This window comes from Sorex fumeus, unplaced genomic scaffold, assembly GCF_029834395.1.
Source record: "Sorex fumeus unplaced genomic scaffold, SorFum_2.1 ptg000131l, whole genome shotgun sequence".
Classification (NCBI taxonomy): domain Eukaryota; kingdom Metazoa; phylum Chordata; class Mammalia; order Eulipotyphla; family Soricidae; genus Sorex; species Sorex fumeus.
Window position 1 is genome coordinate 33,311,792 of NW_026606188.1, and position 16,878 is coordinate 33,328,669.

Below are 16,878 nucleotides of genomic sequence, written 5' to 3' on the forward strand. Positions count from 1 at the left end.
GTGTTTGGCATATCAAATACATCACGGGTAGCTTGCCAGGCTCTGCTGTGCGGGCGAGATACTCTGGGTAGCTTGCCGGGCTCTCCGGAGGGGCAGAGGAATCGAACTCAGGTCGACCATGTTGGCTGCGTGCAAGGCAAACGCCCTACCGCTGTGCTATCGCTCCAGCCCATGTGCCTCATTAATAAGTAAAATATTATAATAAAATCTCTTGGATGTCAAACTAATGCACCTGATCAAACACAGACAGACATTAAATGTAAATAAAATGTTTATTTGTCATTGAAAGTGGGTAAAATATCTTAGCAAGCTAAGAAGTTCATGTACCTTTCTTTCTGTTGGCAACCCTAAGTGCTAACAGAAAACACCAAGTGCTGGATAGTTTATCCTGTGTCCACAGAAGCTTCTTTAAAAGAAACCAGCTTCTTGCAAAACTGGTTTCAAGCTGTGAATTTCCTAAGCTATTGCCTATCCTTTGAAATTCTGTATCATTCCTCTAAATCTTAATGACAATCAGGCCAGACAGAGTTTTCTTGGTCAAATTCTCAACTCATGTAGTTCTTGTGCTATGTCAGTTGGCTGAAATGATAGCACAGAGGGTAGAGCCTCACAGGAGGCTAAAATTTGTATCCTGCCTGCATGGCTGAGCCTGGAAAGCTCCCCATGTCGTATTCGATACGCCAAAAACAGTAAAAACAAGTCTTACAACGGAGGCAGTTACTGCTGCCTACTGCTGCCTACTCGAACAAATCGATGAACAAAGGGATGACAGTGCTGTTAGTTAAATTCTTTTTGAAGCTTACCTTTAATAGAAAGTAAACACTATTTAAAATGGATCATAGAATCTTCAGTAAATATTCATATTCTTTTTTTTTTATTTTTTATTTTTGATTGGTGAAACACCATGAGGTACAGTTGTAGACTTACACATTTTTGTGCTTGGAGTTGAATTATACAATGATCAAATACCCATCCCTCCACCAGTGTCCATTTTCCACCACCACGGGTCCCAGTATCCCTCCCACCCCCCATCCCCCCTATCCTACCCTTCCTCTGTGGCAGGGCAATCCCTTTTGTTCTCTCTCTCCTTTTGGGTGTTGTTGGGTGTTGCAAAAGAGGCATTGAGTGTCAATCATCTTTGGTCTATAGTCTACTTTCAGCATGCTTCTCCTATTCTGGGAGGATTCTCCCAACACCCTTTATTTGGTGCTCCCTTCTCTACCTGAGCTGCCTTTACCCCTATAGAGTGTGCGGCTGGTCTCCAAGCCATAGAGCAAACCTCCTGGTACTAATCTCTGCCACTCTTGTGTGTTAGTCTCCTATTTTGTTACTTTATGTTCCCCAAATCAATGCAATCTTTCTATGTCTATCCCTCTCTTTCTGACTCATTTCACTTAAAATGATACTTTCCATGTAGTACCATATTTTTAAATATGTTTAAGCTTGTAGACCCCAATATGGAAATCGAATTTAAGGAAATTTCTCCCTTTGGATTTTATGTGTATATATGTGTGTGAGTTTGTGCCTTCACATAAATGCACATAGCTCATGTACCCTGAATGCTTATAGAAAAATGATCTGAAATAATGAAAATATTGAAGAAAGAAATTGGCAGCTTTGCAATATTTTCAAGTTCAAATTTACACTATAAGTTATCCCAAGACATATTAGTAATTATAATGGATAAAAATACTAATGCCATACAGATAGCAATTGTGAAGTCCTTATAAAAATCTTATTAAAAATTAAAACCTCAGGGGGCTGGAGCAGTAGCAGAGCAGGGAGGACGTTTGCCTTGCACATGGTCGACCCGAGTTTGATTCTCAGCATCTCATATGGTCCCCCGAGCACCGCCAGGAGTGATTCCTGAGTACAAAGCCAGGAGTAACCCCTGAACATCACCGAGTGTGACCCAACAAGCTAAAAAAATTAAAATCCCAGTAATTTATATATGTATGTATATATGTATATATATATATACACACAAACACGTACTCAATGAACTTTGTGAAATTATCAAGTACCATAAAGGTAAAGGTAAAGGCCCTCCCGTTGATCGTCGATTTGCTCGAGCGGGCCCAGTAACGTCTCCATTGGAGACTTTGTTGTTACTGTGTCTGGCATATCGAATACTCTCGGTAGCTTGCCGGGCTCTCCGAGAGGGGCGGAGGAATCGAACTCGGGTCGGCCATGTTGGCCGCTTGTAAGGCGAATGCCCTACCGCTGATCAAGTACCATATGTTAAGAGAATACTAAATTATAGCATGAAGTGAATTGTATTTTCTGATTTTTGTCTGTGAATGGTGCAATCTGGAAAGCACCATTCTTAGTGAGTTATTGGTATAATCTTCAAATGAATATAAAATAAATGTAAAGTTTATGAAACTAAAATTTTTATTTTAACAGCCTTTTGTTTATGTGAATCACATGTGAAGTGAACTACAGACACAAAAATAATATAAACATTTAAATATAACATCTAAAATAGATATAAATTTACCAGTCTTTAAATAGGAAATTGAGCTTGTTCTACATTAAAAGAAACTCGACCTAGAATTGAATATATCTGGAATATAGAGTTAAAATATATGTTAACAGGGGCTGAAGCAATAGCACAGCGGGTAGGGCATTTGCCTTGCATGCAGCTGACCCGGGTTCAATTCCCAGAATCCCATATGGTCCCCTGAGCACTACCAGGAGTGACTCCTGGGTGCAGAGCAGGAGTAACCCCTGAGCATCACCGGGTGTGAAACAAAAAGCCAAAAATAAAATAGATCTATATATATGTTAACATATTCTAGACAGTCTACCTTTTGTAAGAAATAAAAAAAAAAGGAGCAACTGCAGTCTCATGGGAAGGGGGACAGTACCGGCTCGTCCTTCATGCCCTACTGAGGTCATGAGTTGCCCCCCACAAGCAGCTCTCTGGCATGGCCATGGCTCCAGAGGCCAAAGGACTTAGTCAAGAGCCCAGCAGCTTGCAGAAGAAAAGTGAATGGACCATGCGTTAAACTACGGCGCCATGCCTCCCCAGGAGGGAAAGGGTGTTGTTCCCTTCCACCTTTTTCCCCCCTGGCAGCAAGGTGGCCACCGCCTCAGAGCTTATAGGAAAGCCAGGAACGAGCCGGTGGTGACGGGGCAACTGCAGTCACATGGGAAGGGGGGCGGTACCGGCACATCCTTCACGCTCTACCAAGGTTACCCTCAACGAGCAGCTTTCCAGCATGGCCTTAACACCAGACACACAGAAACTAATCTCGTAATTATCTGGCACCAGACACACAGAAACTAATCTCGTAATTAACAAAATCCAAAATCATGGCCACGTGACATTATATTATTCTCATAACCAGCTATAGAAAACAAAATATTTCACAATGCCTTTTCAGCATTTCTGATTGTTGGGGGGAAATTCTAAACAATAATGCCACATCTTTTGTCGAAATAATGAATGTAATCAATGTAGAGAAGAGTTAAGTGGAAATCATCTGCCTCACAGGCATTTGGAGAGGTGGGAGGAGGGGTATACTGGGGTTCTTGGTGATAAAAAATGAGTACTGGTGAAAGGAAAGGTGTTTGATCATTATATGACAGAGACTTAAAACTGAAAACTTAGTAACTTTTCCCACAGTGATTCAATAAGTAAATATAAAAAAAAATAAATAAAATTAAAAAAAATTAAGGTGGAGTTCATGCCCAATTCAATCACCTAATCAGTGGCTGAATTAATAGCAGTACTCCTAAAAAGAAAGAAATGAAAATTATTATTTCTGGAGTAATTACAATATTTAAGATTAGTATTAGGAATACTGTTTGTATTCCTATGAAGGGAAAATAAAATTCTCTTTCTAAAGAAAATTTTATGAAATTCTAAATATATTAACTGTTAATTGATTTCAGTTAAATATTTTAGCTGAAAACTTATTATATATACTAAATTTAAAATTTGAATGCTTCTAAACATTTTTTGGTTTTCTGTTTGTAGAACCAGGGATCAAAACTAACACCTCATACGTACAAGGCAAATTCTTTAACACTGAGATACAGCACCAACTATTTTTGTTAAATTATAAGATAGGAATAATTTTCAAAGGAAATTGGTCACAGTTCCTTAAATGAGGGAAAAGAACAAGTTCAAAAGATAGCAACTACTCGATATGCATGAATAGTAGAGAGTTTCGATTTTGCAACATTGTTAGGATAGAATGAAGAGGAATGAGAGAACAACAAATTGTGTTAAGAGAGAGGTATTATTCCTTCAAAAACATCTAAGTATGAAATAGATACCTCTATGATAAGACTGAATATACAAAGGTTAATTAAACACTATAGCTTTGCTTGAAAGAAATGGTTTAATGTGATTGAAATAGAATGGAAATTGGGGTCAATCAGAGCAAAGGTCTGTGAGATCAAGGATAGGCAGAAATTGAAGGCAGCACTAGATGTGAACACTGGAGTTGGTGAGGTTGATAATACTGGCTTTAGAAAAGTGTGACACAAGAGTTTTCTCCTGCTATTAATGTTTTGTAGTTACCGATTTATAATTGCTTGCTTATAGTGCCTGTTAAACTCTGTGAATGTTGTCCTGTCCTATCATAGAATATCAACTGAATCAATTTGTGTAAGTGTAAGAGTTGAATATATTTCAGAATATGCCCTTCTAGGAAATTTTATCCACTAGGAAAAGCTGAAATAACACATGCTATTTTAAAGGGGTAAAATATTTTTACATCTTAATCTGTATGTCACAATAATTTTTAGTTATATTTGAAATGATTCTCTGATTAAAACAAATAAACATGATTGTACCTTACTAATGAGGTACAATTGCCTCACTTCAATTCTCTGGATTTAAATTTCTTTTATTTTTTAAAGGCTTCAGAATAATAATGTATTATGAATGCACTTATTTCCTCCATTTTAATAGAAATAAGCTTTTAAAAAATCTGACCTTTTTATGAAAAATGCTATCTACATAATATGGGAAACTGTTGAATATTTTTCCTATCTATTCACATATCATTATAGATTTCCAAAGCACAGCTTTTAGGTTGTGTAGTTCTATAATGTCTAGTCTGACAGGAAAAAATTCACACATTTGAAAAATTTCAGATCATCAAAAATAATGGGAAAAGTTTAAAGACATGATGGGAGAGAATATGGTTTGGGTAAACAGGGAACAAAGAGCTTCAAAACTAAAAACATCAAACAAGAAAAAAAACAACTATTGTAGCAATAAGTCAAAGTTATTTGAAATATTTAGCAGGATGTAGAAGAAAAGAGTGTCCCTTTTATTATTTTTGAAAATAATAAAATTTTGAAAATAATAAAATTTTGAAAATAAGAATATTTTGAAAATAATAAATTTTGAAAATATAATAAAAGTGTCCCTTTTATTATATTTGCAGCATACACCTGCTGCAAGTCTTTTCTTGAAATATAGTTCACAATCATATATAAAGAGTAGATGAGAATTTGTCAGTTTAAGTACTTTGAAATGTATGATTTAATATATTTCATCCTGTAATATGTACAGAAAATAAGATTTGTCATATTAATTGAATTAATAGTTGACACATGCATGACAGAAAATTATGAATACACTGACGAACATTGGTGGCCAGCTGTACAATTAAACGAAAGACATATGACTCTTTCTGAAGAGATTTACTTCTTAGATGGCAACTACTGATGCAACCAAATCCAAGACAAGTAACTTTTTTTGTATCACAGAAAATAACTTAGGATTTTGAAAATTAGATAAAATAATAAAATAGCTGACATCAATTTTCCTCCTACCAGTTTACCTTTGCTCCCCACAATCTTCTCAGCTTCCAACCCTAGCCAACCAGTATTTCAGAAACTCCATTCACAATGGGAAAAAATTGTAGTCTTTGGGTACAAAGGAATGTGAAAAATGAAAATCTCTCAGGAAGTATTTGTTAAAATTTCTTGCACGTTGCTCTTAATTGTAAGGTGTAAGAAATTTTTGTAAATGTTTCATAAGTTTTGGTAATGAGCTTGTTGCAACAAAGAATTGTGATTTGAGGAATGTGCAAATGGTACAGACATTTTGTTTATTTCAGAGTACTGTTTTTATTTTTTTAATGAACAAGCCTTTAATCCTACTTCTTTTATGCATGTTTTTACTTCTCATGCTCTCTTTTATTTCTTTACTGAAACATGCTAATGCTACCAGACTCCTCTCTCAGTTCTTAAACACAATAATCTGAAGATAACCAAACATTCACTGGATTACAATTGATTCCAACTAAATTTACCAGAACATAAAAATCTCATTAAAAGCAGTCACTGAATAAGAATATCACTTACGATAACACTCAATGAAGGACTCAAGCCAAATGCAATTTAATACCCTTTTTTCCAGACTGGTTATGGGAAGCTGTTAACTTGTGTTGGTATTATGTTTCCAAAAGAGATATTTTACATTAGATCTATTTCCTTCTAGGGAGAAGTCTACAATTTGCTCTGTAAGGCTGCCCCTGCAGATTTAAGAAAGCTGTAAAGTAAATTTCTCAGTAGGGAGTTATCATCAAGTTAACAGCCAGAATCTGCAGAGTAAATAAAGCTTCTGAAAATGTGATTGACTGTATCACAAGAAGGAGACATTATAAAAGTAGTGATTACTAACTTTCAGAATTCTTGATTGACTGTTAATGCCCAAAATCACAGCTATTGCCACTATTTTGAAGATAAAGATACTGGCATCAGTCAGAATCTATGAGGAGATTCAACCATTCCTAAAAATTACTTTTAAGGTTAATGAATAATTCACTCAGAAATTATATGACTGTGTCTTGGAACAGAGAAGTACAATTCTCAGAAATGAAGTGAGAAATGACCTATTCACATCATATTCTCTTTGTCTGATTTCTTTCCTACCTTACTAGCTGATTTAAATCAGTAGTAGCCAATGTAAATCAAAGGAAAAACACATCGTATAGCTCTGCTATTTTCCAAAGAGAGTGGAATGTAGACTGAATTGGGGAAATGCTATTTTGTCCCCAACAAATTAGAGGTGTTTTATTGACTGGTTAGTTAGATCTATAAATACTGTTGTCTATGCCTTTCTCAACTGGGGACCATATGGTCCCTCTGTGGGTTTCCAGTTTATTTCAAAGGGGGCACAGGTGAAACTTTAGTAAATCAAAGGTCACATCATAAGATCAGTTGGATGGGGGAGAAGGGCACAGGATGGAAAATGGGCAGAGGCCATGATTGGGAAAGATTGAGAAACTGGTCTAGGCTGTTAGAGACTTTTATGGCCCCAGTTCGTATTAATATTTGGTATCGTACATAACGATGTCTAATTTATCATATTATTGTCAACATATTAAACCTAATTACACTTACAAATGACCTGAATATAAACTAAATTTGAGCTTAGAAATAGTGAGAAAATATAAATGTCTAAATATAAGTGGTATGTTTCAATATTTTTTGCTGCACATTGCCTTGTGATATCATATTTTACCTCATGTATTTATTACCAAGGGTACTCTCCTAGAAGTAACATATTTATCATTATGTTTTCAAGAAAACGGAATGAATTTAAATAATTTGTCAGTAGGAAAAAGTCAAATAAGTGGAAATATGAGTATAAAATATAGAGGTCTCTGATTCTAGACTAAATTTCTTTCTAAAATTTTTACGGCTCCTGCCATATTTTAAATAAAAGCAATTAAAAAATCCATGCAGAAAGGTCATATTTAAGGTTCCATTAAAAATGAAAGAGCAATATTGAATATTTTATCCTTAGCAATGGTAGCTTGTAGATATGGACTAAACATTATACTCAATATAAAGCTCAGTTTTGGACAGCAATGTAAAGAGATCTTGATTCCTTGGAAATATTGTATTCATTGGTCTTTACCACTATGTGAACAGATTTTGAACGTTGCATAAATAAATATGTAAATATGTATATATGGACTCACATATTTCTATGCATTTATAGTAATATTTATGAATATACATGCACTCATATAAAACATAAGTACATTTCTAATTATTAGCGGTACACTTTTAACATCACATATCACTGCTATTGCAGTGGTGTCACAGATTTTAAAATGTTCACCGTTGTTTGCTCTAACATGTAATAAAAGGGATAAACTTCCCCTAGTGAATTTAGGATGTTTTGTGGTTACTTATTTTAAACTCTGAAGTTTCTTTTTACACAAAGATAATGGTACAGTGGATCTTTGAGAAAAAATATTTCACTTGGAAATAGTACTAAAAAATTATCATTTCTATAAAATGTTAAGAAAAGTTTTATATACATTTACTCCCCACATAATTGCTATCCTCATAAGTTGTCTCTATATTATATGAAAAAGTAGTTAGATGTAGGAGTTCCTCCGCCTGCGCCCGCCCACCTAGCCCCTGCCTTTCTTCTGCACAGGTGGGACCAGCTGTGCACCCCCAGACCGCTCTGCAGCACCATCACCTGCCACCCAGAAATATCCCTGATAATTGCTCTCAATGTCAATGGTCTAAATGTACCAATCAAGAGACACAGAGTGGCAAAATGGATCCAGAAACTAAAACCAACATTCTGCTGCCTACGAGAAACTCATCTGAACACTCAGAGCAAACACAGACTCAAAGTTAAAGGTTGGAAAACAATCCTGCAAGCAAACAGCTCCCTCAGAATAGCTGATGTGGCCATACTGGTAACTGACAACATAGATTTCAGAATGCAAAAGATTAGAAGGGACAATGAAGGCCATTTTCTATTTATCAAGGCATATGAGCAACAGGAAGAAATCACACTCTTATATGTATATGCACCTAATGAAGGACCAGCTAACTACTTAAAAAAACTGCTAACAGATTCTAAGGAGGACATTGCTAGCAATACAATAACACTCTGAAAATTCAACATCACCTTATCACCTCTGGATAGATCAATAAGAACAAAACTCAGCAAGGAAACATTGGCTTTGAAGGAAGAAATAGAAGAGAGAGGGCTAAAGGACCTATACAGGACTTTGTACCCCCCAAATAAGAATACACATTCGTTTCCAGTGCACACGGAGCATTTTACAAAATACCATGTGCTAGGTCACAAAACATACCTCAGTAGAATCAGGAAGAGAGAAATAGTATCAACAATTTTTTCAGACCATGGTGAGCTGAAGTTAGAAGCTAATCACACACAGACACGGAGAACCAAATCAAACACCTAGAAATTAAACAACTCAATGTTAAACAACGGCAGAGCCTGGCAAGCTATCCGTGGTCTATGCCAAATAGACCAAATTGATATGCCAAATCCAGTAATAAATGGATCTCATTCCCCTAACCCTGAATATGGCAGAGTCGAGAAGGATATGGAAGGAAAGGCTGATAAAATACCAAGGCAGAAATAGGCTGCCAAAATGAAGAAAAACAAAAATGATTGTCTGTACTTTTAAGGCTCGTACGCAGGCATCTGCTGCATCCATTGAAGACCTTATGGTACAAGCGCGAAAGATCAAGTACAACATCATTGGTTTGACCGAAACGAGAAGACATCAATCACATCATGCCGTTTTCGACACTGGAGAAGAACTGTTCCTTGGAACATGTGATAAAAGAGACGTCGGTGGTGTTGGTATCCTTGTCAACACAAACTTAGCCACGAGCATTGATTCATTCGAATGCCTAACAACCCGAATCGGACGATTACACTTGAATAGATGTGGCCCACTACTGGCAGTTTCTATCTTTGTTGTCTATGCACCAACATCCAGTTATGGTGAAAGAGAAACTGAGAAGTTCTACATGGAGCTGGAGAAGATCTATAAAGAAGATCACACCTTCTACAAGATCATTGTCAGTGATTTTAATGCCAAGATAGGACCAAGAAGATCAGTCAATGAACTCCACATCGGGACCCATGGCCCAGAATGGAACGAACAGGGTGACAGACTATCTGAGTTCATCATGTCAACCAAAACCTTCCATGGTAACTCACAGTTCCAAAAGGCTGAATCTAAACGTTGGACATGGGAGTCTCCCGATGGACGGTTCCACAATGAAATAGACCACATCATATTCAATCGGCAGTTTTGCCTAACAGATGTTGCTGTTGTCCCAAAATTCCAAACGGGATCAGACCACTGTCTTCTTCATGCAAAATTCTACCTCACAGAACGAGGAGAAAAGAATGCAAGGTTTAAGAAGAAGACTCCCAGAACGACCACCAACTGGGAGCTCTTTGGCTCTGTTGCGGCAACATGAGAAGATGCCGTCATTGACAACATTGATGAGGAATACAATCGAATGATTCAGCACCTCCATGATTGTGCGAGGAATTCCTAGAGAGAGATAACCACAAAAAAACCGCCTTTCTTCGAACAGTCTTGAACTTATTTGCCAACGTGGCTTGGCACATGCCTCAGGCAACCACAAGCAAACATCCTAACTGGCAAAACAGTGCAGAGAAGCCATCAAGGATGACCTCAAAAACAGGAGAGCAGCAGTACTGGTAGATGCGGCAGAAGCTGGGAAAAACATTCGTAATGCCCGCCTGTCCTTCACCAACTACAAAACCAAGATGACTGCCTTCCGACATCATGATGGATCTATCACATCTTCCAGAAGGGCAATGGAGAAGATTATTCATGACTTCTACTCAGATCTCTTTAATAGCCATGTCCACTTGCCCACATACCACTTGATGGATATGTTGTTCCCCATGTTCTCCCTTCCGAAATCCAACATGCCATCTCGTCGGTAAAGAAACAAAGAGCACCTGGCCCAGACAAGATAAGACCTGAAAACCTGAAGAACTTACCATCAGTACTCATCAATACATTGGCTCGGTTCTTCACACACTACCTGTCTGAATGCAAGGTTCCATCCCAATGGAAAACCAGCAGGACTGTACTATTATACAAGAAGGGAGACATCCACGACATTGGCAACTATCGCCCAATCTGCCTATTGTCTGTCATCTACAAACTATTCAGTCGAGTCATCCTGAATAGTATTAGCAGAACACTAGATGAAGGACAACCATGTGAACAAGCCGGATTCCGAAAAGGATTCAGTACCATCGACCATATCCACATGATTACTAAGCTCATTGAGGTTTCTCGGAAGTTCAAGATGCCGCTCTGTCTAACGTTCATTGATTTAAAGAAGGCTTTTGATTCTGTTGAGACGGAAGCGGTCATGGAAGCCCTAGCCAATCAGGGCATACAAACTCAATACATCAGGATCCTTCGTGAGCTCTTTTGTGGATTCACTACCAAGTTCTCACCATTCTACAAAGAAGTAATCATTGATGTCAAGAGAGGTATTTGGCAGGGTGATACCATTTCACCAAAACTCTTCAGTGCCACCCTCGAGAACATCATGCGAAGACTGGAATGGAAAAGCATGGGAGTGAAGATAGATGGTCGACAACTAGACTACCTCCGCTTTGCTGATGATATCGTTCTAATAACATCAAACATCAGCCAAGCGGCACAAATGCTGAACGACTTTGACCATGAATGTGGAAAGGTCGGACTACAGCTGAATCTTACGAAGACAATGTTTATGAGAAACAGACTTGTTCCTGACGCTCCATTCGCTCTCAACGGAACCACCATCTCCAAATGCAACAGTTATATATACCTAGGTCGAGAAATCAACATGATGAATGACTTGGCACCTGAGTTGCGCAGGAGGAAGAGTGCGGCTTGGAATGACTTCAAGAACGTTGAAGAAAAAACTAAAAGGACAAAGAACCTCCAGCTACGAGCACATCTCTTTGATTCCACTGTTCTTCCTGCATTAACATATGCCTCAGAGACCTGGACCCTACGAAAACAGGATGAGAACGCTATTCGGGTCTCTCAAAGAGGAATCGAAAGAGCTATGCTTGGAATATCACGATTCACTCAAATGAGAGATAGAATCCGGAGTTCTGATCTTCCTCAATGCTCAAGAATCAGGGACGCTGTCTCATTTGCCAAGATATCAAAAATCAGATGGGCTGGACACGTAATGAGGTTTACAGACAACCGCTGGACTAGAGCCATTACTGATTAGATTCCACGGGACATCAAAAGATCACGTGGACGCCCACCTACAAGATGGTCAGACTTCTTCGTCAAGACCCTGAATGATCGGTTTGAGGCTCTGCATGTTCCTAGAACGAACAGATACCATTGGGCTACGCTAGCATGCAACCGGGATGAATGGAGACGTTACTGGCACCCGCTGGAGTAAATCGATGAATAACATGGATTAAGTGATTAAGTGATTAAGTGATTAAGTGATTAATGTTAAACAACAAGTGGGTCAGGAAGGAAGTCAAGTATGAAATCAAAAGATACCTGGAACCAAATGAGAATGAAGACACGAGCTATCAGAACCTATGGGATTCAACTAAAGTCATGTTGAGGAAACTTTTATAGCTTTGCAAACATTCCTAAGGAAAGTAGAAAGGGCCTACATAGATAACCTGTCTTCACTGCTCAAGATCTTAGAAAAAGACCAACAAAAGTAACCCAAATATGGCCAAAGGAAAAATAATAAAACTTAGAGCAGAAATTAATGACATGGAACCCCCCCAAAAAAAATCTGAAAGGTCAATGTAACCAAGAGATGGTTCTTTGAGAAAATAAACAAAATTGATAAACCACTAGCAAGACTCACGGAGAAAGAGAGAGAGAGGAGTAAGAGAGAGAGAGAAAACCCTAATAAACTGAATCATAAATGAAAAAGGGGACATCACAACAGAAACCAATAAAATTCAAAAGATAATCAGAGACTACTTTGAGAGTCTGTATGCTACAAAATAAGAGAAACTAGAAGAAATGGATAAATTCCTGGATTCCTATAATTTCCCAAGATTGAACCAAGAAGACTTCAAATACCTGAATAGACCCATTTATATGAAGAAAATTGAAACTATAATCAAAAGTCTTCCCAAAAACAAAGCTCAGGCCCAGATGGATTCACTAGCGAATTCTTCCAAACATTTAAAGAGGACATGTTGCCAGTTCTCCTCAAGCTTTTCCAGGAAATTGAAAAAACAGGAACTCTCCCAAACAGTTTCGATGAGATACATATCTCCCTCATACCAAAAAAGAAGCAAACCAAGATACAACCAACAAGAAAACTATTGGCCAATATCCCTGATGAACACAGATGCGAAGATCCTCAACAAAATATTAGCAAATAGAATCCAAAAACTCATCAAAAATATCTTACACCAGAACCAAGTGGGATTCATCCCGGGGATGCAATGATGGTTTAACATTTGGAAATCAGTCAACATAATCCATCATATCAACAAAAGTAAAGATAAAAACCATATGATCATATCAATAGATGCAGAGAAAGCATTTGCCAATATCCAACACCCATAGATAATGAAAATTCTCACTAAAATAGGTTTAGAAGGAACCTTCCTCAAGTTAGTAATAGCCATTTACATCAAACCTATGACATGCATTATCCTCAATGGTGAAAAATTAAGGGCCTTCCCTCTAAGATCAGGGACAAGATAAGGATACCCCCTCTCACTATTTCTATTCAATATAGTACTGGAATTACTTGCAATAGCAGTTAGGAAAGAAAAAGATATTAAGGGCATCCAGATAGGAAAGGAAGAAATCAAGCTCTCACTATTCGCAGATTATATGTTACTATATCTAGAGAATCCTAAGTCCTCTACCAAGAAATTCCTAGAAACAATAGACTTGTACAGTAAAGTCGCAGGCTATAAAATACCCCAAAATCCATGTACTTCCTATAAGCAAATAATGAGACAGATGAAAGTGAGATAAAAAAAAATCCTGTTCACAATTGTGCCCCAGAAAATCAAGTACCACGGAATCAGCCTAACTAAAGAGGTAAAGGACCTCTGCAACGAAAACTACAAAATGCTATTCCAAGAAATAAAAGAGGACACAAGGAAATAGAAACATATCTCCTGCTCGTGGATAGGAAGAATTAACATCCTCAAAATGCAATAATCCACAAAACATAAAATAGATTCAATGCAATTCCTATAAGGATACCTATGAAATTATTCAAAGAAATGGATCAATCACTTTATGAAATTCATATGGAACAACAAACAGCCACGAATAGCTAAAGCAATTCTTGGGAAAAAGACGTTGGGAGACATTACCCTCCCCAACCTCAAAGTCTTCTACAAAGCAGTAATAATCAAAACAGTGTGGTATTGGAACAAAGGCAGAGCCATAGACCAATGGAACAGGGTGAGATATCATTACACACAACTCCAAATGCATGAACATCTAATCTTTGAAAAGGGAGTAAGAAACATGAAGTGGGGCAAGGAAAGCCTCTTTACCAAATGGTGCTGACATAACTGGACAACCACATGCAAAAAAATGGGCTTAGACCTAGATCTAACACCATGCAAAAAAGTCAGATCAAAAAGCATTAAAGATTTCAATATCAGGCCAGAATCCATAAGGTACATTGAAGACAAGATCAGCAAAACCCTCCATGATATTGAGGCTAATGGTACCTTCAAAGGCTACAATCCACTGACCAACCAAGTGGAAGCAGAAAGAAACAAATGGGACTATCTTAAACTAAGATGCTTCTGCACCGCAAAAGATACAGTGACCAATATAAGAAGACAATCTACAGAATGGGAAAGAATATTCACCCAATACCCAATGGACAAGGGGGTTATATCAAGGATATATAAGGCACTGGTTGAACTCCGTAAGAAGAAATCATCCAACCCCATCAGACAATGGGGTAACAAAATGAACAGAAACTTTCTCAAGGAAGAAATATAATGTTAAAAATGGCATATGAAAAAAATGCTCTTCATCACTAATCATAAGGGAGATGCACTTCAAAACAATTATGAGACACCACTTCACACTACAGAGACTGGCACACATCCAAAAGAACAAAAGTAACCACTATTGGCATGGATGTGGGGAAAAAGGGACCTTCCTACACTGCTAGTGGGGATGCAGACTGGTTGAGCCCTTCCGAAAAACTTCTCAAAAAATTAGAAATTGAGCTCCCATTTGACGCAGCCATAACACTCCTGGGAATATATCCAAGAGATGAAAAAAAGGATACTAGAAGTGACATCTGCACTTGTTTGTTCATTGCAGCAATGTTTACAATAGCCAGAATCTGGAAAAAACCCAAGTTCCTGAGAGCAGATAACTGCTTAAAGAAACTTTGGTAAATCTACACAATGGAATACTATGTAGCTATTAGAAAAGATGAAGTCATGAAATTCACATACAAGGAAAGTATCATGCTACGTGAAATGAGGTAGAAAGAGACAGACAGACATAGAAGATTGCATTCATCTGTGGAATATATGTAACAAAATAGGAGACTAACACATTAAGAATAGTTGAGATAAGTACCAGGAGTTTTGCTCCATGGCTTGGAAACCAACCACACATTCTGGGGGAAAAAGCAGCTAGGATAGACGAGGGAGCACCAAGTAAAGGGTGTTGGGAGGATCCACGCAGGATGGGAGATGCATGCTGAAAGTAGACTAGACCGAACATGATTGCCATTCAATACTTCTATTGCAAAAAGGAGAGAGAGAACAAAAGGGAATGCCCTGCCACAGAGGCATGGTGGGATGGAGTGGGAATGGGGGGACGTGTTGGGAGGGATACTGGGATCATTGGTAGTGGAGAATGGGCACTGGTGGAGGAATGGGTACTCTATCATTGTATAACTGAAACCAAAGAACAAAAGTCTGTAAGTCTACAACTGTACCTCATGGTGTTTCACTAACAAAAAATTTTTTAAAAGTAGTTAGATGGACACAACGAGATTAATATCTACAAATTTAGTATAGTTATTAATTTTATTCTCTATATAAGAAGGTAAAGTTCAAAAACAAAGATATCTACCTAATATGTAATGAAATACAATAGCGCTGTAGCACTGTCCTCCTGTTATTCATCGATTTGCTTGAGCAGGCACCAGTAACGTCTCACAACAAATTGTGAGACATGATGCTACTGTTTTTGGCATATCAAATACGTCATGGCAAGCTTGCCAGGTTTTGATAATACAATTATTTGTTATTTCTAAAAGATATTAACATAAATTACTGTTACATTGTGTTTTACATGTTAAAAATAAATTGAATACTGTATTTTACTCAACTATCACTTATTCTCTGAGAAAAGTCTTTTATCCTCACTTTAGCTGTGTGAAAAATGAATCTAGCTGTTTAATAGATAGGATCAGAAAAGCAGGAAAACACCTAAACAGGTACAATTAAATCCCTTCCCAACATTTTTGCGTTCTTGGTTGTGTTATGTTTTGGCACCAAAAAAACATCTGCAACACAATGAAAACAGAATATTGCAAAGAATTATATAGGTAATTGTAAATAGTGGTAAGAGTATGTGCTTTGAATTCTGGAAATTCTTATGCCTGTAAAAAAAAATGTTTTGTTTTGTTTTTGGACCACACCCAGATGTGCTCATGGCTATCTCTTGGCTCTGTGCTCAGGAATCACTCTTGGGGGTGCTTAGAAGACCACATAGGATGCTGGGGATTGAACCCAGATTGACTGTGTACTGGGCAAAAGCTCTACCTACTTCACTATCTCTCAGGCCCCCAAGCTTTACACCTTTATTTGAAGATGTAGACAGAAAAACAAACAGCCCAGGTGGCTCTCAATGGGGAAATACCATAATTATGGATGCATTTTTAGATATCTTTAGAAGTGTTTGGGGTGACACATGGAGATATGACATAATCTCAGTCTGAAATATAAGATTATAGTGATCTGAATGATGAGTCCCCCCAAAATAGGTCTACATCTTTAACCTGAAACTTGTGAATGTTACATTGTTAACAAAAGGCTCTGTGCAGATATAATTAAGTTAAACATCT